We start from the raw sequence: 25886 nt of genomic DNA, 5'->3' as shown, positions 1-25886 counted from the left end.
TCTAGCCCTGCAATACCCACAGAGTCAGCGCCTATGTCAAGTGGTGTGTCAGTACCCTGGCAGAGGTGAGTTTTTAGGAGGGCTTTGAAAGAAGACAACGTTGGGCTCTGCTGACTTTTACAGGGAGCTCTTCCCAAGCAGAGGGGCCGCATGGGTGACCACACACAGGCCTTTGAGGAAAAGTTGGACTAAAGGGTGGTAAAGGCTGGCATTCTGGACAAAGTGGGCCCGGGAGTCTATGGCTCAGTAAAATGAGTTGACAGGTAAGATGGGATAAGTCTCCTGTCATGGTCTCCTTCCCTTCACCACAGCCGAGGACTGCTGGGGAATTTTGGCCGTCAGTGCTATTGGCTGTCAGTTCAAGCAGGGCAGGGTTGGGGTACTTGGCATTTTTTTCTCTTTAGGGTTTGGTGTTCCTAGATGGACCTATGCCAGGCAGCTCATGTGAAGGGCAGATGTATAGGAGTTCTCTTTTGGCAGTGTGTGAGCTCAGGACCATACAGCACTCCAATACAGCTGCTGTTGGCGGCTGGCACTACAGGATATGGTGATGAACACTGGGTCCCAGATCACTGTTTTGCAATCAGGAGGGTGGCAGCCAAAGTAAAGGGGCATTTGTCATGAGGGCAGGGAAGTTTGGCAGCTGGGGGAGCTATTTGGGATCGCTGTCCCTGCGCTGTGTGGGAAGGTTTGGTGGCTGGGAGGGGCTATCAGGGGAGGGTGTTTGTTAGGAGACGAGATCAGATGGAAGCAGGGTTTGGAGCCTTTTGTATGGACTTTAATTATGGGCCAGCCACTCAACAGTTCAGAGGGACTGTGCCTTGCAGAAATGCAACCCTAATTCACCTGGTCCCCAGGTTCACCCTTGGAAATGGGGGACCACAATGGGGCAGAGCACCCAGAACCGCCAAGGGCCAAATAGCCCAGTCTTGTTCTCATCATGTGCCTGAGAATGAGACCTCACACTTGTAAATGACTATCGTAATGCTTGATTAAGTTGTGACCTGCGGGGGTTTAAGTCTCTTACTCACAAGGCTCAGAATCCTCGCCAGCCACTCAGGTTGCTCTCTTAATGCAAGCCCTTTTACAGCAGTAATGATAGCCTGGCATTGAGGAGCATTAACATTTCAGCTACCGCCTCAGCTTAGCGGTATTATTCTGTATCTCTGCCCCTTCACGCTGAGGGGCTTTTTACCATGTAAACGACCATTGCTGCATTTAACAGCTTCATTAATTCAATCACCACTTCTTGCTGTATAATATGAGAGAGAGAAGAATGCACCGGGCTGGGAGGCAGTCAAAGGTTTCATCCCGCTGCCCGGACGGTTAGAAATCCCTATAGCCAACGTGTGCAGAGGCCAGCAGAGCCAGTCGGCTGTGTTTGCCAGACTGCTGCTGAACTGTGCTGCAGGTGTTCGCCGTGACGACGACACATGTTTGAACCAGGCGCCCTGTGAAATTCGAAAATGTGCACTTCCTCTGCTTTGTCAGCACGGCTCCTCTTCGCCTGCAAGGGTTTCAAAAGCACGAGGGAAATGACTCACCCGGCCGAACGTGGGAATTATCCTGTTTAGCCGCTCTGCTTTATCCTGTCAGAAAGCCACGATGAAAAACCCGAGTCATAAGAGAGCAAAGGGGCTCCCACATGACTGACAGACACCAACTGTTCGAGAACTCTCAGATCCTGTTATCGAGAGGAGCCTGACCCTTGTGCTGCACCTCCATTAATCATCATTTTAATCCAGTTGGAAGTCTTTTCACAATCCTCCATTTTCTTTCACCCCTTCCCTGCTATCTTACCCTGAATGTTCTCATCTCCTTTTTTTTTTACTTACTTTTTTTTTGGGGGGGGAGAACCCTAAAGTTTTCATTTGTTTAAGTAGAAAGGGATCACTTTTCAGAAGGTTGTAGGCTAAATCCTCCTGGTTCAACCAGTAGAGCACTGGGATTACTCCCCAAAGTCAGTGGAATAAGTCCAGCCCAGTTTTACTGAGCTGAATTCAGCCTGAGTTTTTTTTTGTTTTTTTTTTTTAATTGTTTAGTGATCATGAATGTTCTCAGACTAGCAGCATGGGAAAGAGTTTATCCATACATCAGGACCAAGCTTCTCCACACCCTTATTATTACAGTAGCGCCTACCTTGGTCTCAGATATTCTGCATTGTCACAACGAGACGGTCCCTGCCCCACAGAGCTGACAGTCTAAGGCCCTCTTTCCTGAAGCACTTGAGTAACTTTTAAGCATGTGCAGAGTCTTTAGACTACTAACGTGCTTACTGTGAAGTCCTAATCCAGTGTCTGAACTACAAGACCATCATCCTTCTTTCCATGTAACATCTGTCCGGGACTGGAGGGACTACCTGTAGGCGTGATTCTGCCCTTCCAAACTGTGACCTCATTGACAATATGCTGACAAAGGTGCTGGTTATGTGGTGGCTTTTGTGACCTTTAGGAACAGGGCTAAGGCACTGATGTGTTCTGTGAATGTGTCAGGATAGTGATAGATTGGAATTTGAATGAGAGCATTGGTGGGGACAGTTGGGTTTGAATTTATTTGTTATGTTTATTAGCAAAAGCTCCAAATGCAAGTGCGGAAAGATGCTATGTGCTTATGTAATTACATGGAATGTATAAACCAAAACAGCAGGTTTCAACTTTGGATGCTGATAGAAAAATCATGTCTTCTGAAAACAAAGCAAAGAAGAACCAGGTTGCTCACATTTTTGCGTGCACACATTTGATTCGAATTCGCAGTATAACTGCTACCTGCACCAAAGATAAACAAATGACTAGTGGGCTTGTGGTATAAGACTGGGATGAGAAATCAGGAAGAGCAGTTGTCCAATTCTGGCTTTGGCACTGTGCTGTACTCTCCACTGGCACAAAGGGGACATGAGGCTGGCTTGATTGGCTTCCCAAAGATCCTGTGCCATCACCCCTGATAGCCCTTCTGTAGGGGGGATGTAGCCAGATCCCCAATATACATCAGCTATTTCCAGGTGCTGGAACAGCATCTTGGCGTTGTGCGTAGCTAGGTACAATTTAAAGCAGCCCTGAGGCATAGTCTGTCTTTCTGTGGGCCCAGGATCAGGGGAATGCAAAGGTGATGTAAAGGATGCAAGAGTCAGACCCCTGTGTAGTGAGACAAATGACTTCATTGCCTCAGTTTCCCCCTGTTTAAAACAGGGCTGTTGTGAGGATTAATTAGATAATAATAAAACGTGTTGTACATGTAAAGAACTGTATAAGTACCAAGCACAATGATGATAGATGAATCTCAAAGGTTTGGTTCCAGTAAAGCATTGCAGAACTCTGGGTGCTTATCCAAACCACGCCTGAACTATTTGAACCTCTGGGATCTGCAAAACTGCACCTGAAGCCTCATGGAAATGTTTTTTTTTGTGGGGGAGGAGCACTTTCTGTTCCAGAACGTGACCGAACCACAATCACAGAGATGCTCACAAACAAAACGCAGTGAGAAAATGTGAACCTCCAAAAGTTCAATTCAGATTGAGTCCAAAATCACGGTGAAAATTTGCGGTGAGGCTAGAGTAGGGGATTTCTTATTTGATCTGCACTGTAATTCACTCAGCCCTAAACTCAGCAGTGTTTTCATGTTTCCAATGGTTTCTAGTTTTGAGTGTCTCTTCATTTTCTGTGGCCTCCACTGCCATAAGCAATAAGTGTATGTAATTTAGGGTAATCCCAGTAAAAATTGTCACCTATACTGAATGAGGTGGTGGAAAAGCATACATGTCAGCATTTGGCTAAACAGTTAAAGGGATGGCACCAAATGAAGCTAGCCGGCACTCAAGTCAGGCGTGTTTATCCATTTTTAGCACTGATCCAGCAAATGTATAGAAGATGGTGAAAATATCTCTGCACACAAGTGCCTATGATGCACACACTGAGACACAAGTGTTGAAACACACAAGTATTCAGTAGGAAAAAACGTGGGAACAAAGAGGTTTGGGTGGCCAAACTACTCCAAGCTAATAGTAAGAGAGGAATGTGTACAACCAGTACCATTCATGAATTCTGGAGGATTGTTTTAATTTTCTCTTCCAGCTCTTCCCTTCCCCCCCCGCCCCCAATTCTTTTTAGCTGAAGTAAAGCTCATAGAAATAATATAAGAACATAGACAGAGAGACCCCTCATAGTACATGGAACAATAATCCAGTCTGCTTGTTCTGCTCTGCCCGTTTCTTCTCTAAACAGTGTTACCAGGAAACCCTTGACCCAGTACAGTAAGGGTTTTGAAAAGCCCACTATGCAATTGAGCCGTGGGAGGACTTCTTTATCCTCTAAAGAGTTTAGTATTGAATTCTGGTTCACCCACAGGTTTCTGATCCCTGTGTTAACTCCAGTACCTACTCATACCTATTTACTTATTTATTTTTCAATTTATACAATACACCTATAATAAAATTTTAGGTGCATGAACAATCAATATTGACCACAGATGACAAAATTGAATCTAAAACCTGCTAGTGCTAAGATTCGTCCCAATCAGTCTACCCTTTTAATAAAAACCTGGGTAAATAGATTTTACTAGCCAGAGATTTGCATGGTATAAATTTCACCCTGTGGGGACATTAAAGTTGTCAGTTACTGAAGAAATTCTTAGTATGTCACAAATAAAGTAAAACTTGAATTCTTTGATCTAGAAGTGTTTTAAATGATTCACAGGCAAACTTTTCTGAGTGAAGAATATATTGTCTTTTAATGAAATTAAATGTATAATTTAAAAGACCCTAAAACATGAAATTGATTAAACCTACCAGATGTCACATGAAACTTAAAATGTGGTCCTCCTCTGAAAAGTGTTTTAGTGAATCTGAAGCCTTGCTTAGTAGATTAGTTCCCTGTGTGTATCTGCTGTCTTTAGTGACAAAAACACATTTTACTGCTAAGTATCCCTGTTAGCAATGAGGAGCCAGAACAGTTATTGGAGAGTGAGTTGGATTCTGTTGCTGCTTCTGCATTGCCAACAAAATATTTTGTGAATTTTGAGTCATTTGTACTTGTACAAATCCAGTATCCAGCCACCCACATTACTGAGACCATAATTTAGGCTGCAGAACCTTTATTACTTTTGATACCTAACAGATCTCAGATGAAATTTGCAAGGCTGGTAGTTAGGAACACAATAATCTCTCTACTTATCACTTGAACAGATTTGATTGGTGTTGTTTTTTGTTTTTGTTTTTAAGCAAACAAACACAGAACCTATGTGGCATTTTTTACAAACACTTTTCACAGTCTCCCCTGATGAATACAATACCATTAGCATGCTTTTTTTGGTTGGGGGGAGAGAAAAGTAAATAGAGCTCAACAAATATTTTATTCAATTTTTGCTCTTTTTTCGGGTCAAAAATAATCACAAAATTCTCACATTGATTCATTATTAAAATTACTTTTGAATTAGTTCATGGGATAATCGTTCGAGTTCAGCTTGTCTGATCTCTGAATATTACAACTGCAATGCACATTGTAAAGTAACTGATATAACTTAAGTAACACTTAACTAATCAACGTCATGAAAAAGTTGAATTGTATGCTCCATTTTAATATTTGCATTTTGTGCAGTGGATATTAGTTTCATAAGTCACCCAGTCAGGGATCTGAGATATAACACCATGACTTATGTAACTCACAGCGATCATGTGGATTTTAACTGGGATGTTAAAGACCCAATTTAAACTATGCCAAACATACCTGGAGGCTATGATGACTGCCAGATAAATGCTTGTAATAACAATGTAAAATGGTGCTGGAATTTCTTGCATACCTCGGTTTTGGTAAAACATTAGAATCATAGAATCTCAGGGTTGGAAGGGACCTCAGGAGGTCATCTAGTCCAACCCCCTGCTCAAAGCAGGGCCAATCCCCGATTTTTGGCCCAGATCCCTAAATGGCCCCCCTCAAGGATTGAACTTACAACGCTGGGTTTAGCACGCCAATGCTCAAACCACTGAGCTATCCCTCCCCCTTTAGTACCACATACAGTAATGGTTTCAAAGGAAAACAATTCTCAACCTCCGCTCTATCTTTATCATGTTTTTCAAATAGGAATTCATTAAACTTCCTGTTTGGTAGGGTAGTAATATTTGTTCATGCTCCTAACTCTTAAAAAATTGCAGAATTTATTTTGCTTGTATCTTTAGTAAGGGCATATTTCATCAGTGGTGCTGGAAGAGTTTATAACTTCCATGAAGTCTCAAATGTAGCTCTCAAAGAAACTGCACACTCTCTTCAGTGTCAGCAGAATACTACCTGAGGCTTCAGTGAAGTTATGAGCACCAGCAACATAAACTGTGGAGCTAACTGTGTTAAAACTCGCATTCCACTGCTCACTGTAGCCATATAGTCCATCATTGTAGCCCAGTGGGCTCACAGCAGTTTGAAATTATCCTGGCATGGCCCTCCTGGAGATTAATTGTCCACCAGGTAGCAGGATTTTAAAAAGACTCCGATTTCCCATGGTTCAGATAGACTAACAGCTGTGCCTGCACTATAGTGATTTGCACAGTATAAAAACAGTATAAAAACCTAAATAGAACAATAGTGAGAGCACCAGCAGAACACGGTGAAGAAGCTCCTTTTTGACTCTTGTATGCAAAATACCGACAGCAATGAAGTTCATACTTGCTTTCACCAGATCTGAATCTGACTCCATGCCTCTAGCAGCAGAGGCTAGGAAACCTGGAATCCCTGAGTCTGTTAGTTATGTACCTGCCCTCCTCTGCAAGGAAGAAGCGACATGGGGGCCCCAATGAGGTGATCATAACATGAGCCAGATGCTCCAGATGCTTTTGAATGGCCGCAATAATGTTCATTTACGGTAAATAGGTTACTCTGAAACGCAGCCATCTTCTCTAAAGCGCTGCTTGCACAGCTTTGCCTGGTTGCTGAGGCCCTGGTGCCCCAAATGCTGAAACCAGGTGCAGGAGCTCTGCCAAAAAGCGATCTCTCCCACCGGTTTCAGACTCGCCCCGTGCGCCGTTCGAGAGAGACTGTTTCATTGTTGGTGGCTTCTCCACAAGTCAGCTGGAAGCCTTGTACGTTTCTCCTTGGCATTGTTTTAGCACATCGCTGATATGTTCGCGAAGCACAAGGCCGCGACGATGGAGCCAAGGGTTCTGCTAGGGAGGGGGTGGCAGGCTCTGGAGTCTGGGTTTAAAAGTCTTTAAAGCACACTGTTTTGTTCACCAAATGTGTTGGTGCGCCGCTGGCAGACCCACGCGGGTTCTGGATAGAGGTTACTTTTAATATCTGGCCCTCACTTTAGGATCTCTTTTAGCAGCGTCCCTCTCAGCATGCTTAGCCTGCACTCTAATCAGCTGTTGTTCAGAGCCCTGTAAAAGTATTGGCTGGCTTGCAGGCAGCCAATCAGAGGGCAGCACCATAGCTAAATCTACTCCAGAGCTGGCTTCATTCTAGCCTTCTCCTGCCTTCTTTCTTTCCCCAGTTTTTCTGGTTACCCAGCAGAGAAGGATGACATTTTGAAAGCCCATGGCCACCCCATCATCCAATTGAGCCTTATGGAACAGCCTAGCTATAGTCAATAAGTGAGTATACCTTGGAAATGGTTAAATTGTATTGCTTCCCCTCCCACCTCTGCTCAGCGGCAGGGCCATGTCTCTGTCCAACGAGTGCATGTTCCTGTCAAGGAAGAAATAACGTGGCTCAGCATGCTGATACCAGTGGCATAGCAGAGATAGAGGTTGCAGCCTGAATCAAAGCAGAAGGCAGCCCTCTTTCCTTAGCTGCTGGTGCTACTCCTCTGTTGATCACTGGGGTTGCCTGCATTGCTCGTAAAGAAGCAGACCCCAAACTTTGGGCTGGATCATGTGAGTGTCTCCTCATAGCTGTGCACTACCCAGAGTTACCCCCTTTCCCTTCAGGATGTGTGTGTGTGTATTGCAGTGAACATGAGAGAGATCATCCCAGGGCACGAGTGTGCCTCCTTCAGAGAAAGACGGCTGGCTCTGTGGAGACAGGGGAGGAGCGTGGTTTTGTGTGTGCACAGGAGGCAAGTAGAAGGAGACTGGGTGCTTGCTCCAGAACAATCTGAGGGAATTTCCCCATGTGGCTTAGGGTCTCTGCTACAAGTGCTACCCCTGCGTCTGTTTGCCAGGCCAGTTGGTGGAGTTTCACAGTGTCACCAGTGTCACTCTCCACTCCCTCACTCCAAGACAATGGGCGCCTGGATGCTGATAGGCACCCCATCTTTGTCAGGTGGTAGCGTGTTTATTGCTCTGAACAGAACTGGCTCAGAAACGGAGTTCTGCCTGCCTGCTCCCATGCCCCACAAAAAACTACTGCTAATAAATAACTGGCCGCCTTGGGGCATAAGCAGTGATTTCTCCCCCTTCCACAGGCTTTGCTGCCTGCTGTCCTTTAAGCAAAGTGTTCTGTCTCCTTTTATCATGCTTACTCTGCCCATATCTCTCAGACGAAAATGACATTGTCTCTATTTCCCACCTACGGCCCACCTACAGTATGAACAGACCCTAGCCCTAGATCACAGCTTTTGGCCAGGGTTAAAGTATCTCCATTAGAACAGTTCCTTTGTCATCAGTGTGCACGTTTACAGTAGTTATGAAGCAGAGTTTCCAGCCTCGCTCTGAAATACAAGGGGGAAACGCTGGTCTTCTGGTATGTTCCTTGTGGGATTTTTGACTTGGCCAAAACCATTAAGGATGCTCAAAAGTCTGGAGAGAGAGCTCATTCTCATGAGCTTTCAAGCTCCATTTGTAGCTGTGTGCGCCTTTCAGCTTTCCATTTGCAGGCAGGGAAGAGACCCCTCTGAATTAGGCTGTAATAACCATGTTTCTCTCTCTGCAGTGGCAATAAAAATGGCAGTAAGCCACTGATGCCCCTAAGTTGGGTAAGGGCACAAGTCTTGAAGTGTAGATAGAAATAGCATTATGGCTTCATCTTTCCCGCTTGCATAGATCGGGCCAAAGTCATTGGTGCACCAAGCATTGGAGGTGCTGCCGGGGCCAGTTTGGACCTGGTGCAGCCTGGAGCAGCCCTTGGGTTGCTCCAACTTGAACCTGAGTGCCCATGGCCCCTCTGGTCTGTTCCAGAACCCAGGAGTTGTCCCTGGCATATCCCCAATTTTGCCTCTTGCACTGGTGCTCCTGTAAGGGTTAGCAAAGAGCTGGTTTTGCCAACTGTGCATAGGCCCCCTAGGTGTGGGGAATTCTCCAGGGAGTCCTTTGGCTGCTCCTTTGTTCAGGGCTGGCGTAGGAGGGGCATGAGGCACCATGATTAGCCCAGCACCTCCAGTTGCAGGACCTCTGCTACCAAAACAAGTACAGTATTTCTCAGTTCTCCCTTTCTTGCCCAGAATAGAAAAGGAGCTTTGCCATGAGTTTTCAAGCACTAAGTGGGTCGAAAAATATCACAAGAAAAATACACCCAGGTGTTGTTTCAGCAGGTAACTGGGATTTGCTCTCACATGCTGGCCACAGAGCTGTAGCTGCCCACCCATGTGGGAAGGTGCCAACCGCACAATGTGAGCAGAGGGTGGGTTTCCTGCTTCTCTCTCCTATTGCTCCTGCTGAGGTGCTGTTAAAGGCCACTCTGCTCCTTTACTGGGGCTGCATAGGGTGGGAAATGAAAATCATGGGCCTGCTGACTCTCCTGCATTCACCTCTCCTCTAGTTTGCCTGTTCCCTAGTTGCTGCTGTTTGTAGCAGGCCTCTTAGCATTTTATTCTGCATTGCTCTGTTGATGGTGATGTCACATCAGATGAGATGAACAATTCTTATCTGCTGATGTCAGCACTGAAGGAAGAGAAGGAAATGGTCTTTTTGTCTAAACTATTGTAAATCAGCCCAGTACACCAGACAATACATTATGCTTTTGTTACACTGAGAGTTAAATTACAAGGAAATGAAGGGTGCATAATAATTCCCTGTGTCACTGATTTCCCTGCCTCTCAGAAAGACGTTCTCTCCCACAAACAGGTTTCCAGTCCTGGCATTATCACTGTGGAAAAGGCGCTATCTAGTGGCTATGATCTGCAAAAGAACTGCTGGGTGTGGGGGAGGAACAGCTAGAAATGGATAAATGTAAACAGGAGTGGGGTATTATGAAGGGAAGACATGTTCAGATGGGTCATATTACCTCAGTCCTAGACTTATTATTGTGTTAAAGGTAACATCATGTGCTCTGAAGACAACTCCGGGTCTGACTTTTCTGACACATCAGTTTTACACTGATGTTATACCAGGGCTGTCCTTAGAACAAACGGCACCCTATTTCATGACTTTGATGCACGATTTGCATGCATGATTTATCCTTGTCGTATAAGATGATAAATTTACACACTAGAATCTGTAAATCTGTATTTATTCATGCCATATATAAGCAAAATGTAGTTCTCAGAAAGTCTGGAAGGTTCCACAAGATTCTACAAAGGACTAAAACATTCTAGGAGGTTAGTGAAAAATGAATCCACGTATGGAACACCTGAAACATGCTACTTCAGATTTTCTGTTTCCCCTTTTATCACTAAAAACAACAGCACCTCGAGCCCCCCCAAACCCAGTACCCTAGGCCATTGCCTCGATCGCCTGCCCCTAAATCAAGCTGTGTGTAATGCTATTGAGATCAATGAAGTTACTCCTGATTTACACTGATCTAAGTAATAGGAGACTCACATGCTAAATATCTCTCCTATTTATTTAATACATTATTAACCTTAAAATATGATCTGACGTTTGTGGTGTTTTCAGCTGTATTCCAGCTGGGATAAAGTACTAGCCAGAAATTCCATTTCTGAGGGGGTAATGATACATTCATTTAATCTTCCGCTTGCATCAAGTGATTCAAATAAACATGTAGCAGCATCAATTCTTTTAGAGCCCCATTTTCTTCAGCAGGGCTTGATGCTTTGAAGATTGCAGAATTAATTTGTGTAGCCAGTTGCCTACTGGATCTTTAACAGCTGAAATTGAATAATGAACTAAAACAAAGCACTGTAATACACTGCATGAAGTAAACCAGTAAACACGCTCTATATTCAAGCACCACATGTCCATGTCTCTGTTTGTATCAAGATGTACACACACACACACCTATCGATTTAAGCAAATGTATCCTCTATGCCAGAATTTGTCAATGGACATGCCCATAATTCAGTGCAGATTTATGAGGATCTCTATCTGAATACTGATCCTTGGGGTTATCTAATAGTAAATGTCATGAGACAATATCTGAGCCCGGTGGGTGAGAGGAGGAAGAGATGCTCTGTGCATGGTTCTCCATCCTCCAACACAACAAGAGTACTCAGCCAGGTTCGTGACAGCCAGTGTCTGGTCCAGTGTAGGCCTCACTTCAGGTCCAGGGCCTGTGCTAGGCAAGGAGGGGGAAACTGGCCTGCTGGAGGAAGGAGTGAGTAGATTGAGCAGAGCTACGGTGGGAGGATACATATTGCCCCCTTCTCACTTTACAGAGCTTAGTCCAAAGAGGCTGACTAGGGTCTGGGGATGTATTCTCTTTTTCTGTGGAAACCCCTCCTCACACATTGGTCCTGAAGGGCAGTGTGGCCAGGGGGGTGAGTCCCTGGCAGTACAGGGAGTTTCCCCCTGCTCCCCTCACCTCCCCCCCCCCCGGCCACACTGCCCTTCAGGACCAATGTGTGTGGGGGGCGGGGGGAATGAGGAGCTTTGTTGGACAGAGCTGATGTAGAAGCACAAGGCCTTTACATGGATGGCCCTAGCATCCTGCAACTCGCCTAGGATCTGTCAGGCTTCAGGGTTGCCCCCATGGCCTCTTTGTGGGTGGGAAGAGACAACCCCATATGGGACTGTGTATTGTGATCTGGGCAAGAGGATCCCCCCAGATTTTGCTGCATGGAGGATGATCTGGTTTGCAGCATCTCCTCGATCTAGGGTGAAGTCCTTCAGCCCCACTGAAGTCAATTGGGTCACAATGCTTATCGCGAAGAGCAGAATTTAGCCCTCTGCATGTGACAAGGGGATTCCTCAGAGGTCCATCATAGAAGATTACACTGCTAGGGGTGAAGCTGCTCAGGGCAGAATGGAAACACCTCGATCTCTCATGGATCCTTCCAGTGTCCCACCATTTTGAGGAGAGATCAAAGTTAGGCTGGTTGTTCCCTCTGTGCCATCTCACTGTAACTAAATGTGCCCTGTCACAAGGGTCTGGTGAAACAATTTATATATGCAAGCTAAAAAAAAGTGGGAAACAATTTAAAATTTGGGAACACTATTTCAATAGGAAAACAAGAAACAATGTACATAAATTGGAAATAATAACCACTAGTATTCTAGGAAAATGTGGCTTCATTTTTACCCTTGTCTAAGTAACTGCTTGAGCAAAGAGATTAACTCTTCATTTTCTCCATACCATGTCAGCACTGAGCACTAACCCTCTCCCCTTCTCCAACTCTCCTTCTATCACATGGATGAATGCTAGAACTTCACTCTATCACTCCTTCCATGAGTTCCAAGCCCCAAAACACAATTCTGCCTCCACCTTTTGAGCTGTAAGCACACACGATTGCTCTGGTTTGTCTTATCTCCATTGGACGCCCCATCATTTAAAACTCCTGCAGAACTTCAGACCAGTGGAAAACTTGTGGTTACTTACCTACAGAAATCATAGGTCATCAGCAAGGTTTGAACCTGCAAAACTGGCTGTAAGAAACTGGCAATTAGAGCTGCAAGGCCCAACTACTAGAGGGTCACCTGATCCCAAGCATTAAACCAGTGGATTATACCTGCATCCTGGTGCTATACCTTAATAACCCCATAATGTCAGTTTTCTAGAAAAGCCCTGCTTTGTAGATTTTTTTAATTGCGAGCCAATAATAACAGCACAGAAAAAATCAGCTGACCTATGGGGGGTGCACAATGTCGCTTAGCACCTTCCTGTCTGAATAAAGCCTCTAAAATCTATAAGTTTCATTGTACAGAAATGTATACTTTGATAATAAACAAACCGGTGGGAGGAAATGAGAGAAGAGATGCTGCTGTAGAAAGAACTGAATGTCCAAGCTTCAAAACACAGAGAGAGAGAGAGAGATGACTCTTCACTTGTAAACATTTTTTCCTCTTATAAACACTGCAAAAGATCATTTCATAATTACAAACTAATGTATGTGGCTTTTTTAACAACAAAAAAAAGCTTTGTTTCTCAGCGGCACCATGTGTATCACATGCTGCAGTTGCTATGGTAATTACTCCTGTTTTATTGAATAGCACTGCAAGGGGTTATACAGAAATGAACTAAATGGCCCAAATGCTTGTTAGAATGAATATGCCCAGTTATTTATAAAAGGTGCCATGAAGCACTCAAAGAAAATAAGAGGAAGGGAGGGGAAGGAAACACTTTTATAAAGCCAAGACTGCCATTGTTCAGCCATTTTCCCTTTATTGGAGGAGGCATTCTGTGACCCTTACAGTTAAAAGGAAAACTAGTATGTCAGTCTGGGGCTGGTAAAAGTGTTTATTTCATGTATTTGCTTTGCTGGACCATACCAGGTGGAGCCAATTATAAATATATGAATTGGAGAAGAGCCAAAATTAGGACCCTTAATCTCCCCCTTCAGATTTCAAGGGGTAGGTTAAAATCGCCAGGTCTGAATATGCTCCTACCATTTGAGTTCCAAGCTGGATCAAAGAACAGAAGGGACCTGTTTTCCTGTTCAAATCTGATTTTGGCCAGATTTCTCAAGCACAGCAATTTGCTTGAGATGGCAGAAATCTCGTTAGAGCAACTCACTTGTGAGATTGCAGCTCCCAGGATTTTTGTGCTGGCCAGTGCTGATTTGGCCTCAGATCCTGGCCTAAACATGATCTGCATCTGAACACTGCCTCCTTGGCGCATTTTGGAAACAATTAGCAAAGCTATCCATCCAAGGAATGTTTCTATGCAGTGTAAATAAATTAACAGGAATTAATTAATTCAGCTAATTAATTTGATTGCGGCAAATTGATAAAATTTTACCAAATGCACAACATAAATTATTTGTCTGTATGTAATCTGTATGGAGATCATTAGTTCTTTATGATATCTAGGTCACAGATGAAATCCAAGACCTCACTGTACTGTAAAATAAAGGAAAATATACTTTTTCAATGACCTATCACATGGTGACCTTCAACGCCAAATAGTTTAGGAGTTTATGTAGTTCAGCATTCAGAAAGACCAAACTGTATAGAGTGAGTATACTTCACTTAATTGGGACCTTTAATTAAGTTTGACACATTTGCTGAATGGGGCCAAATGAGATTCTATCCTGATTTGGCAGGCGGGGCCCCTTCAAAGTAAATGGAACTCAGCATGGGAAACAGGGTTTGCACGCCCATGGGATTCTGTGTCAGATCTCTATTAATGATTTCTAGCATAGAGGAAGGTAGATGTGTGTGTGTGTATAAAATAGCATATAAAACTAAGGTTGCAGCTAGGGATGGTTACTTTGCTTGTAAGCTCTTTGGATAAGGACCATCCTTTTGTTCTGTGTTTGTACAGCTCTGAGTACAATGGGATCCTGGTCCACAACTAGAGATCTTAGGCTCTTCTGCAATACAAATAATAAGACCTTATTTTGTCTAATTGTGCACCCATTCAAACTTCCTAAGTATGAAAGCTTGACTCAGACTCTGTTATTGGGTTTACTTTTCTCCAAGGGGAGATGCTGGCAAAAGAAGAGAGAAAAATTCATAGGTGAAAAATGGAGCTCTGAGAAGGGGAGAGAGAGACTCACTGAAAAATGGTGTGTGTATGCTGAATAGAGGGCACTATATTGGGCCACCTTAGCTCTTGAGGAATTATAAGGGCTTTCTTCTAACTAACAAGATGGAGGTGTTTTTAAATTGAATCTGACTGAAAAGAACCACATTGCTTAATGACAGATTATAAAATTGAACAAACTCCAGTTAGTTTAGCAAACTCTTTGTCTTGACTATTAGGCTAAGAGGTCCGCAAACACTCAAACACCACAAGGTCAGCCCAGCCCTAGCTCTCATTTTGGTGTCTTGGCACCTCCGGGCTCCACGCGTGGAGAGGCCCTTTGGTGCAGGGAACTCTCAGTCCTGTGCAGAAATAGCGGGGTCAGTTGCCCTTGTGTAACACCAACAGATGCTGGTGGGCAGGATCAAACTGGGGACCTCTGGAGCTTAGTGCATGAACCTCTACCGCATGACCTAAAGGCCAACTAGCTGTTATCACACTCATTTAACTCTAAGTGGTCTCGGTGCCGCTAGATGGGACAGAACACCACACGGAGGAGGTGTGTGGGTTACACTTGCAGCACTACCCTGAACCCAGCTAAGGCCTCTCCTTGGCTGTGATGATCCACCTTAGTGAGGCAGGCAGCAGGCTGAGGAGAAATGGACAGGCTGAGTGGAGGGAACACAGCACCAGCTCTCCTGCCAAAGCTGCCAAAGAAAAAAAGAATCCAGCCTAGGTCTGTAACCTTTCTGCAAAGTTCTCTTTGGGAGGGAACCGCAGGAACATCTAGGGCAGGGGCAGGCAAACTTTTTGGCCTGAGGGCCGCAACGGGTTTCTGAAATAGCCTGTCCCCCCGCCTCCAATCTGATGCGCCCTGCTTCTCCCCCCTGATAGCCCCCCCGGGACTCCTGCTCCGTCCAACCCCCCTGTTCCCTGACCGCCTCCAGACCCCCGCCCCTAACTGCCCCCTGCTGCCCCATCCAACTCCCCCTCCTTCCTGACTGCCCCCCCCGGGACCCCTGCCCCATCCAACCACCCCTTCTCCCTGACCGCCCCCGGACCCGTCGGCCCTAACTGCCCCTTGCCCCTAAATGCCCCCCACTTCCCCCATTCAACCACCCCCTCCTTCCTGACTGCCCCCCCCCGGGACCTCTGCCCCATCCACCCTCCCTGTCCCCTGACCGCCCCCCCGCCGCCCCATCCAACCTCTCCTCTCCTTCCTGACTGCCCCCCGGGACCCCGCCCCCATTCAACCCCCCCGTTCCCTGCCCTCTGACCATCCCGACCCCTATCCATGCCCCTGACCACCCCCCGAACTGCCCTGCCCTCTATCCAACACCCCCCTGCCCCCTTACCACGCAGCACGGAGCACCAGGTCAGGCTGGGCTCTGCAGCCCCACCGCCCAGAGCATTGCATCACGCAGCACACTGAGGCTGCAGGGGAGGGGGGACTAGCCTCCCGGGCGAGTTGCTCAGGGGCCACTCAGGACGGTCCCATGGGCCGGATGTGGCCCACGGGCCGTAGTTTGCCCAGCTCTGATCCAGGGGAATCTCAAGTAGCTTAGTTCCACTGGAAGGAGGTCTCTGGGGGCTAGATCCTCTGCAAAGGAATAAGAGCCTCTGAGGGATTCCCTGTGATACTGTGGTGGTTCTAGGGAGGTTCTGTAGCCTGGTCTGCAGTGGGACAGACTCTAACCCCCTCTGGTGAAGTGATGGGTGGGAATCTCTGTGAGGAACCCCCCTGCTGTGGGTTTTCCCAGGAGAGAGAGTGATCCATCTCATGCTTTGGCTCCATCCACACGAGCTAGCCACACTGCATCAGAACTTGATCTGGTCACCACTGTGTTTAATATGCAGGGAAGCCCAGTTCGCCAGGCTGCCTGAAAGGACTACAGAGATGGAACTTTATTGGGATGTCTCCCAGGGAACAGATTTAGCTCGATGACAGTGAACCAACTCTTCTCTTAATCAGCAAAGTTGCTTTAACGAGCTGTCCACGGGGGTGCCTCAATTAAGAGGGTTCTCCTGGATGAAGTTTGTGCTCAGTTAGGTTTGATTTCACAGTGATTTCCTCCCCCTGTTTGTTAAGCACTTCCCTATTGTGCTATGGAAGACATGTTTTGTCTGGTCTGGGGATTTGGTCTGCCACCTCGGAGTTACATCCTCCGACCAGATGGAAGCGGGACACTGTCTCCGGCCCCTGCAGTCAGAAACAGCGATGCTTTTTAGCTGGCAAGCAAGCAGCTTCTTTTGCATGGAAGGCTGTGTCCATCTCTCCACCAACTCACACTAATTATGTTAGCTTGGTTTTCACCCAACCTCCAGTTGCTTCTTTTTCTATGCCCACATCTGTGACTACCAATTAACACAGCAGTGAGTTGCTGCAGCACCCCCGAGCAGACCAGCCTAGCCTTAATGGTTTTCAAATACTGTTTTGACCTGAATGGATTCCCTTTGTTGGACAATTATAGCCTTATATAGCCCTATATAAGGCTATAATTGTAATTGGGAGGCTAGGCCTGTAGATACCAGGGAGCAGTGATGTATTGAGAACAAACAGTATTACAAGCCTGTCAATATGCCCAAATACTCTCATTTAGATCATTTTAAAATGTTTAAGAAATCATTAGAGCTCAAACCGAATGCACGAAGTGTGATTATCTACTCGCTGCTAACAGGAAAGCTTGTCACTTCTGTTATGCGAAGCAGACAGCACAGCAGCCGAATTTATTTTTAAGCAGCGTGTGACATAAATAGCAATCTTAAAGGGTTTTGCCATTAAAAACACCACCGGAGACTCAGCTGCAGTCCAAAGGACTTTGGGAAGCAATGTTTCGAGAAGAGATTGCAGTGGAACCCATAAAATATTTAGCTGAGGCTCTAAAGACATTGTGCTTGGCTTCCCAGAACGACACAAGGGCACCCGCCAATGCATTATTAACAACTTGAGAGCTGAGCCATGGGAGGGGAGTGCAGCGACAGGGAAGGATGCAACACGGATATGGGGCGACAACAGTTTGGAGAAATCACCCCAAGCATAGGGAACAATGTTTAGCCCTTACCCTACCAGGGGAGAGTGCTGGGGGTAGTTACTCATGTATGTTGAGGGCTGTCAAGACAAAAGGGTGCATGAGAGACAGCAAGTGGTTGAAGGAATTAGAAATAGGGAACATCACACCTCTTGTTGCAACCAAGTAATTACTACCACAAGAAGGCAGTTTGGGGACTTATGGTGGGTTTGGTCCATTTCCTAACATCCACATCCGAAATATCATCAGCAGAGAGGCCAGAGACTAAGGGCTTGATTGGGCTAGAGGCTGGCCCCGATCCAGAAAAGCACTTAAGCACACGCTTAAACTTAAGCAGGTGTGTCGTCCCATCGACTTCAATGGAACGACTCACTTGCATAAAGCTAAACACATTTAAGTGCATTGCTAGATTGGGATCAGAATGCTCAGCATGTTGTAAGATCAAGCCCTGAATAGAGTTGGAGATGGATTTACCCGTGGCCCCCCGAGCGGTATAAGGATTGAAGCATGAAGGAGACTTGCACTGCCACTTTGGATACCACACCTATGCTGAGGGTGGAGGACATCTGTCTCCAGGGCTGTCAACCCAGCAGCTTTCGTGAACACTTAATGTACTTTTAAAGTTAAATGTGTATTATTATTTCCTAAGTCTCTGTCTGAATTAATTTCCCAGAAAGACTGCATGAGTTTTATGTGTTGGTATCATGTGAAAGCCATTGACCTGGAGACATGCAATATATTTTTGATGAAGTAAATGTGTGATCAGCTGACCTCCAAAATCAAAATGGCAAAAATACCTTCCCCATGCTTTTAAAGGGAAATGAAAATGTTTAATTGATTTAAAGTTCATCGAACATGTAAAGTTAACCTAGAGGCAAATCATTAACTTCCTCCTGAAAGAGCATAATTGCATGGGTACGTGTTCATGAAAGCGAAGTGCAGGATGGAGAGAAATTCTGCTTGTCATTGGATAGCCTATATGCATGACATTTAGACAAGATGCAAAATTTGAATCCAGAATTCAAAGTTGTTTGAATGCAGGTTTTTGGCTGCGTCCACACTGCAAAATGAGAGTGGGATTTAGGCTCTGACCCACCTCCTGGGACCTGGGTCCAGAGTGATTACTGATGCAAATCAGACAGATTTGTATGTGCATGGGAGGGGCTTCGGCCTGAGCTTGGTGTGCAGTGTACGGATACACACAGTGAGCTCTGCGTCAAAGATGATGCCCAAGTTACAGGCCTGACTGACAGGAAGTTCAGTCCACAGTGATCAAGAAAGGAGATAGCAGTGAGGTGTTGGAGGGGGAGATTAAGATTTGTGTTTTAGCCACATTGAGCTTGAGCTGGTGGGTAGATATCCGTGACTAGATGTTGGAAAGAAAGGCGGAGATTTTAGTCTGGGCAGCAGGTCTGTTGAGGTAGATCTGTGAGTCACGAACATAGAAAAGGTAGTTGAATCAGTGTTTGAGGATCAGATTGCCCAGAGATAAGGTGTAGAGAGAGAAAAGAAAGGGGCCAAGGACGGAGCCCTGTGGGAACCCCTCCCCCGCAACAGAAAGTTGGAAGGGGGGAATGAGCAGGATCCGCCAAAGGACCCACTGAAGGAGCATTTAGAGAGGTAGGAGGAGAACCACAAGAGGACAGAGTTCTGGTTGCCAAGATTTCAAAAAGAAGAGTATGGTCGATGCTGTCAATAGCAGCTGACAGGTGAAGGAGGATGAGGATGAAGTACTACTTCTGAGCTTTGGAAAGGGTCTAGGATGGAGTTGGAGGAGTGGAACTCCAGACAGCAGTTGTAACTGGCTGGTGTAATGAGTTTAGAGATGAGAGGGAGAAGAGAGATGGGGCAGCATTTGGAGAGGCAAGTGGGTTCAAGGGTGGATTTTTGTTAGGATGGAAGTGACTACACCATGTTTGTAATCGGATGGGGAAGAGCAAGAGGAGAATGAGAGGTTCAGCAGAAGACTACAGGAAGTGATGAGGGTGGGTGCCAGGGAGACAGGATGGGATGGGGTCACTGGGGAAAGTGGAGGGGTTAGAGGAGGAGAGAAGATGAGAAACTTCTGCACCTGTGACAGGGGAGAAGGAGGAGAGAGTTGTAGGAGTGGAAAGAGGCTAAGGGGAAGATGAAGCCCTTGTCTCCCAGAAGCCTGCCCCTTTCTTCTCATTGCTCCTATCCTCCCCCAATCACCAGAAGTCACTTGTGCCCCAGTCCTTCCCCTTTCCAGAAATAACAACTTATTTGGTCCCTGAGAGGTTTCAGAGTAGCAGCCGTATTTGTTAGTCTCTAAGGTGCCACATTACTCCTTTTCTATTTGATCCCTGTTTTCCCTCTTGGCCTTCCTCTCACTGCAAAAATCTCTGTCTTTGGCTTAAACATTTCCTGGTGCCGCTGTGCATCTACATTACACTTATCAATGAGTTCTTGTGTCTGGCGTCCCAATCTGCTCCAACTCTGTGGTGTGGGACCAGTAAGACAGTTTGTCAAAAGGTTTATAAACTTCCCATCCAGCTGAATCTCTTCCCCTTTCAGATTTCAAGGCTTTATGATGGCAAACTCACCCTTGCTACCAGAGTCATTTCTTTCTGCTGGTGCTTCTCTTCCTGGTGTTGTTTTAGTCAAACAACTCCTGCAATATGTATCATTTCAATTATCTTGAAGGTTTACACTACTTCCAATGAACTGAGCTGTGCTTCCATCTTCTGCCCATTATATTCAGACAAAGAAGGGTAGGGGTATATGGATGGTGAATGGTGTGTGAGCCAGGGTTCAAAGGACAGGAGCTTATAAAATAGTTACTCAAAACTCCTTTCCCATAGTCTGTCTCTCTCCTATATATTTAAATGCAGTCTGCAATCATGGACTAGGAGATTTAGTTTTAGAAAAGGTTTCTTCTGAAAGTAATATGGGGAAATGTAAATCAGTTGCTTGTTTTTTGTTTATGCTCCTGGACAGTAAGAACATAGGCAATTGTTGTTCCAAGTATTTCACGGAATATATAAAATCTTTCTTTTCATAGAGGATTTATTTAACTAAAGATTATCCAGCTTGCAAAGAATTATTTTGTAGGAAATGAAATCTCTGTAGCTCTTTCAGTTCATGCCAATGCTTGCCAGCTGCCCAGCCCAGCTCCCGCTCCCTAGTCACAATGCCCATAAATATCTGGGAAACTGTCCATTATAACCAAAGTTTCCATCCAATACTTGAAACCAGAGGAAAAACACGTTTGCTGTGGGGAATCTGTTCACGTCCATTATCTCTGATGGTTCCTGATAAGTATGTGGTACCGTGCTAGCAGAAGCATGCTGCACACAATGGAAATATTGCCTGCTTTCAAAAATTACGATTCCCCAGATGGAGCCCTTTGAAAGTAATTTAGGGTTGCCCAACTCCCTGCTTTCAACAGTGTGTACAATCTGGTACCATCTTGCCACTAGTCTGACTGGGAGCGAGGATCCCATTATAAATGCCAAACAAAAGGACCTCCCTGTCCTCGCTCTGTTTTTACTAAACTAATTACTTCATTTTTGAAAGGGGAAAAGGGTTCTCTCTGCATCCGTCAGCCCTCACCCCTCCACCCTCCTTTGCTGGTTTGATCCTTAAGTCATGCTTCTATGGTGACCAAGAAGGTAATATTTTCCTTTTGCTTTCCAGTTGTAATTTGAAGCTGGATTTTCAGAATGACCAAACATTTGCCCTTTGCCACCAGCGGAGAGTCAAATGGCAGTGGGTGAAAGTGAGAAAACTTTACCAAAAAAAAAAAATCAATGCAGCAATACTGTTTGAAGCACTGTTATAATCGGAGACTGGTAATGCCCACTACAGTAGATCTGAAAATTCTGGATATAGTCTTGTGTTTGGGAAGGCATCATATAATCATCTGATGCAATACTTGATCACCGCAATATTTGTGTCATTGTGCACTGTTATCATCCATGGATTTTGGACACCTCAATGCTCCTGACAGCTGGCACAGATTGTCCCCTCGCCACTGGGACTACACTAAGGAAGCCTGCAGCCCAATACGGTTTTTTTCCCCCTTTAAAGAATAACAGTGTCTCTGATCTTGTTGAGGCGTCTGCAGGTCTTCCTCACACCACTGCCTGGCTTACTAATGACCTCATCTGGTGCAGGAGAGAGGCACATCATCTTACGTTGTTCCCAGAAGAGCTGCCTCTCTGAGACAATATTCTAGGGAATAAAACAACAGGAGCAGCAGCAGTCGACTCAGTGATGGCTTATGCACCAGTGTTGTTTCTGGAAAGCACTGCATCTTCTCTACCAATGTGTGTGTCCTTTGTGTATGGGATCCAGCCTGGCTTGAATTAAGGGAGAATTCAGGATAGAGGGTGTGGGGGAGAGGGCAATCCCCTTCATTTGAATAAAAACCTGAAAGCTTAGGTAACAAACAAATACAGTAAACCAAACCAAAGCAAACATTTTAATAACAATTCATATATTGGCCCAAACCTGAGGGAACTTGGGGTGTTCTTGGAGTCCAAACCCAGATCTGGATTTCGTGGCTTGTCCGTTTCTTTAGAATGGGCTGAATCAAACCTCTAGACGCCAACACCCTGGACTTTGGGAGTTATGTTTTGAAAACCAGTTCACTTTTTGTTGTCTCACCCTCTTTCTCATAACAAAGGGCTCTGTGTCTTTTAGACTTGCTTGAACAATCTGGATTACATTTACAACATGAGGCAGGTCTGTCATATAGAGGAACAGATGTTCAGGATGTATTATAAATGCACAAACTATGTCCCACCCATACTTTGTCATCATTTTACCCACAATGGTCTGATCTTGAGATTATTGTTATTTTTTAAACCTCTCACTGGACTCGGAGTTTTGAGCATGCAGTGACTGCAGGGTGAGGCCCCGAAATGTTGACTCTGCACATTCCCCAGTTACTGCCGCTTTTAAAACTGTGACAAAAGGTAGTATCCTTTGACACAGCATCCTTTGATGAACAAACAGCTACTTGATAATGCTCAGAAAATGTATTTACTGAGCTCCATTTTGCAGCCAAACATATATCCTTTATTGTTCCTTTTGGCATTCTGCCCTCAATGTTGATCCATTCTCAGCCTTAACCCCGATAGACCGCTCCCCGTACCCAGCCCCACCCTTACTTTATATATTTCATCAACACAGCTAGATATCCATCTATCTACTATACCCTTTGCTGCCTTCTGGCTGCCCTTTCTTCCTTGGACTGCATAAACCCAGTCTGTCAGAAGCTCTAAAATTACTTGTTCTGTGAAGTTAAATCTTCAAAGTTCTTTGGAAATCTAGTGTTTGAAAACTCGTCCCTTTATCACATTTAGGATTAGCACAAAAAAATGGCAACACAGTTTCTGCAGTCCTAAGAAAATTGCTATTAACCTTCAGAATAAAAGCATGGACTGTCATAATGGTTAACTTCCCCAAGGAAAGTGCCAGGAAGGTGGAAGCCAGGACAAAGCAGAGACCTCACCAACAAGTCTCAGAGAATCAATGGCCAAAAATACATACATACATACATACATACATAAAATAAAAAAGAAAGCTGCCTCTGTACTTAGGAAGGAGAGTATTAAGGTTGAACCTGAAGCAGAATTCCAGATTCAAACATCTCCGCTGTAGCTCACGAAAGCTTATGCTCAAATAAATTCGTTAGTCTCTAAGGTGCCACAAGTCCTCCTTTTCTTTTTGCGAATACAGACTGACACGTCTGCTACTCTGATCCCTATATTAGATGCATCATAATTCCAAAACTGGGTCTGTAATTTGCAAATGGCCCCTAACTTTATCATGGGCTAAACCAAAATTCCAGTTCTAGAGCTTCGGGGTTCATCATCTGCTTCCAAATGTTGTGGCTTAAATCCATGTCTAAGTGAGACAGATACTCATGGTCTGAAAAGTGACTGAAGCAGAGCCTATTGGGCCCCATTGAAGCTTCAAGATGCTAGTGATTAGCCTTTGGAATAAAAGTGTGTTGTAGGCCTTAACTTTGTTGTATTTATAAATCTCAGAACATGGTTGGGCTGCTTACAAGTCTCAGGAGGCCAAAAGTAGATTGCAATAAAATAACAGAGATTGTTTGCGTAACAATAACATACCTTGTCTTTGTACTTTGCAAATCTCATGGGGGAAGCTCACATTGGAGGGAGGAAAACCCTTTGCCTTTCTAGAATTGAGTGTCCATTCCCTGAGCCTCTTTACTCCCTGTGCATAGACAATTCACCAGAAATAGTGAAAATAATAAATGTAATGTTTGTCCAAAATCACCCAACCATTGTACATCACTGTGAAATTTATTTACCGCACCTTACACCTCTATAGCACTAATTAGTGAAAGCTGTGAGTGTGACTTATAACTTAGTGAAGGTTTTAGATTAGTTCACATTGACTCATCAAACATGAGTTCACGTATCAATGTTGTTCTTCTTTAAGCCCTTGCCAAACCTCTGAGCCATCCAGCCTCTTTTCCGACCAAGAGGCTGAAATCAGGCATCATTATAGGTCCCAGTCTTGCAACCCTTTGAAGTTACTTTACTCATGTGAACATTCTATGGGATTACTCACATGACTAAAGTTACTCATATGTTTTAAGTGTTTGCAAGATTGAGCACCTGGTCAGTTTATTTGGGCCCTTGTCCTGCTCCCATTGGAGACAATGGTAAAACTCCTATTGACTTTCCTGATGCAGGATTTGAGCCCATGCTCCCTTAACTGATTAACATACAGTATGAGGCATGCTCGACAGACAGCTACATATTGCTCAACGTGCTGCTCGAATGTGGTATGTTCCCACCTTTCCATGGGGAAACACGCTACCAGAAGAGAGAGACTCTCTCGAGCAGCTGAGAAAGGGTGAAACCTTAGCAAAGCTGGAAGCAAATTAAATTTTTTCAATCATCCCTAATGGCTGTGTAAAATACCCCTATCATGTTAGTAAAAGTGAAAACAGTGCCTCTCTTCCATTGCAATCTGTATCACCCTTTTCAGGGGATTCATTTAGTATGATTAGGCTGGAGACGCATTTTGTTTTGAGTCAATACAGGGCCACCCAGACGCACTTACATATTTATCAGCTTTCATTATCCTCGTTGCAGATTTTAAATGATATATTTGCATCCGTTTGCATGGGAACATGACACACATCCTAAGTTACACAGCCAAACTGCTCCCAATCCACTGAGCCATACAGGAGAGTTTACTGTAGGTTTCTGCAGAAACTGTTATGTGCTGATCTGTGTACCTCTTGGCTGACTTCAGTTAAGCAACTTGACAGCTCGGGTGGAATGAAAACCATGGTCAGCGGGGGCCATGTTCCCTACACTCTGGTTTTCCAGCAGACCAAAGAATGACAAATGATTTTGTCAGTCCTGTTGATGAGGACATCACAAAAACTGCCCACTGATGTGCATTTTTTCCAAGACGAGGGGGAGGAGAGAGTGTTTTGAAATCAGAGTGTTTCATGTTTCCCTTTGCTTTCATCTGTCCACAACTGTCATTCACCACTTTAGAGGAAAGCAGAAATAAGTGCGATTCCTGAGCAGCTTGGGTATATGCGCACATGATGAGATCATACGATACTTGCTACTGCAGCCTGGACATGTTTTGCTTAACTAAGGGGCAGTCCCAAAGGGTATCCTGGGTTGTTAAAATGACAGCCCCTAAAATGTGTATTAACACCCACAGTGAGTCCTCTTGGGGAGTAAACTGAATGCGGTCCTAACTCAACAGTCTATCTGTGTACCCCAAAAACACACACACAGAGGCAAGCTCTTGGGTGTATGTAGTCATAGTACCTGCTGGGTCCCAAGAGGCCGTGGGGCAGCTAGCTTGTGGCCACACTATCGAAATAATGTATCTAATCCTTCAATTCTCAACCAACCACCCAGGTTGGTTGTGACCAGGTTTCAGGGGATTTGACCCCTCCCTCCCCCATCTTTATTTATGGTTAGAGAGGAGCGGGGTCCTGAAGCTTTGGTAACATGGGGTCACAGTATGGGAAAGGCTGAGAACAACTGATCCACTCTAGTCTATTTTGGTAAAAATATTTACATAGCCCTTAGCACCATAGCATCCAGCCAAGGCCAAAACCCCATTTTCCGGTCAGGTCTGCCAGGTTTGGAAGCAGACAGCAAGGGGT

At 45.0% G+C, this 25886-nt stretch overlaps 1 protein-coding gene across 2 annotated transcripts in view; it reads left to right on the top strand.

The window, feature by feature from the left end:
• RAPH1 (Ras association (RalGDS/AF-6) and pleckstrin homology domains 1) overlaps nt 1–25886 on the top strand; it is a 536692-nt gene that overhangs the window by 81246 nt on the left and 429560 nt on the right. The gene's annotated exons all lie outside the window — the stretch shown is intronic.

Source organism: Natator depressus, chromosome 11 (assembly GCF_965152275.1).
Source record: "Natator depressus isolate rNatDep1 chromosome 11, rNatDep2.hap1, whole genome shotgun sequence".
Lineage (NCBI taxonomy): Eukaryota > Metazoa > Chordata > Testudines > Cheloniidae > Natator > Natator depressus.
This window is presented reverse-complemented; position numbering and strand designations above follow the sequence as displayed.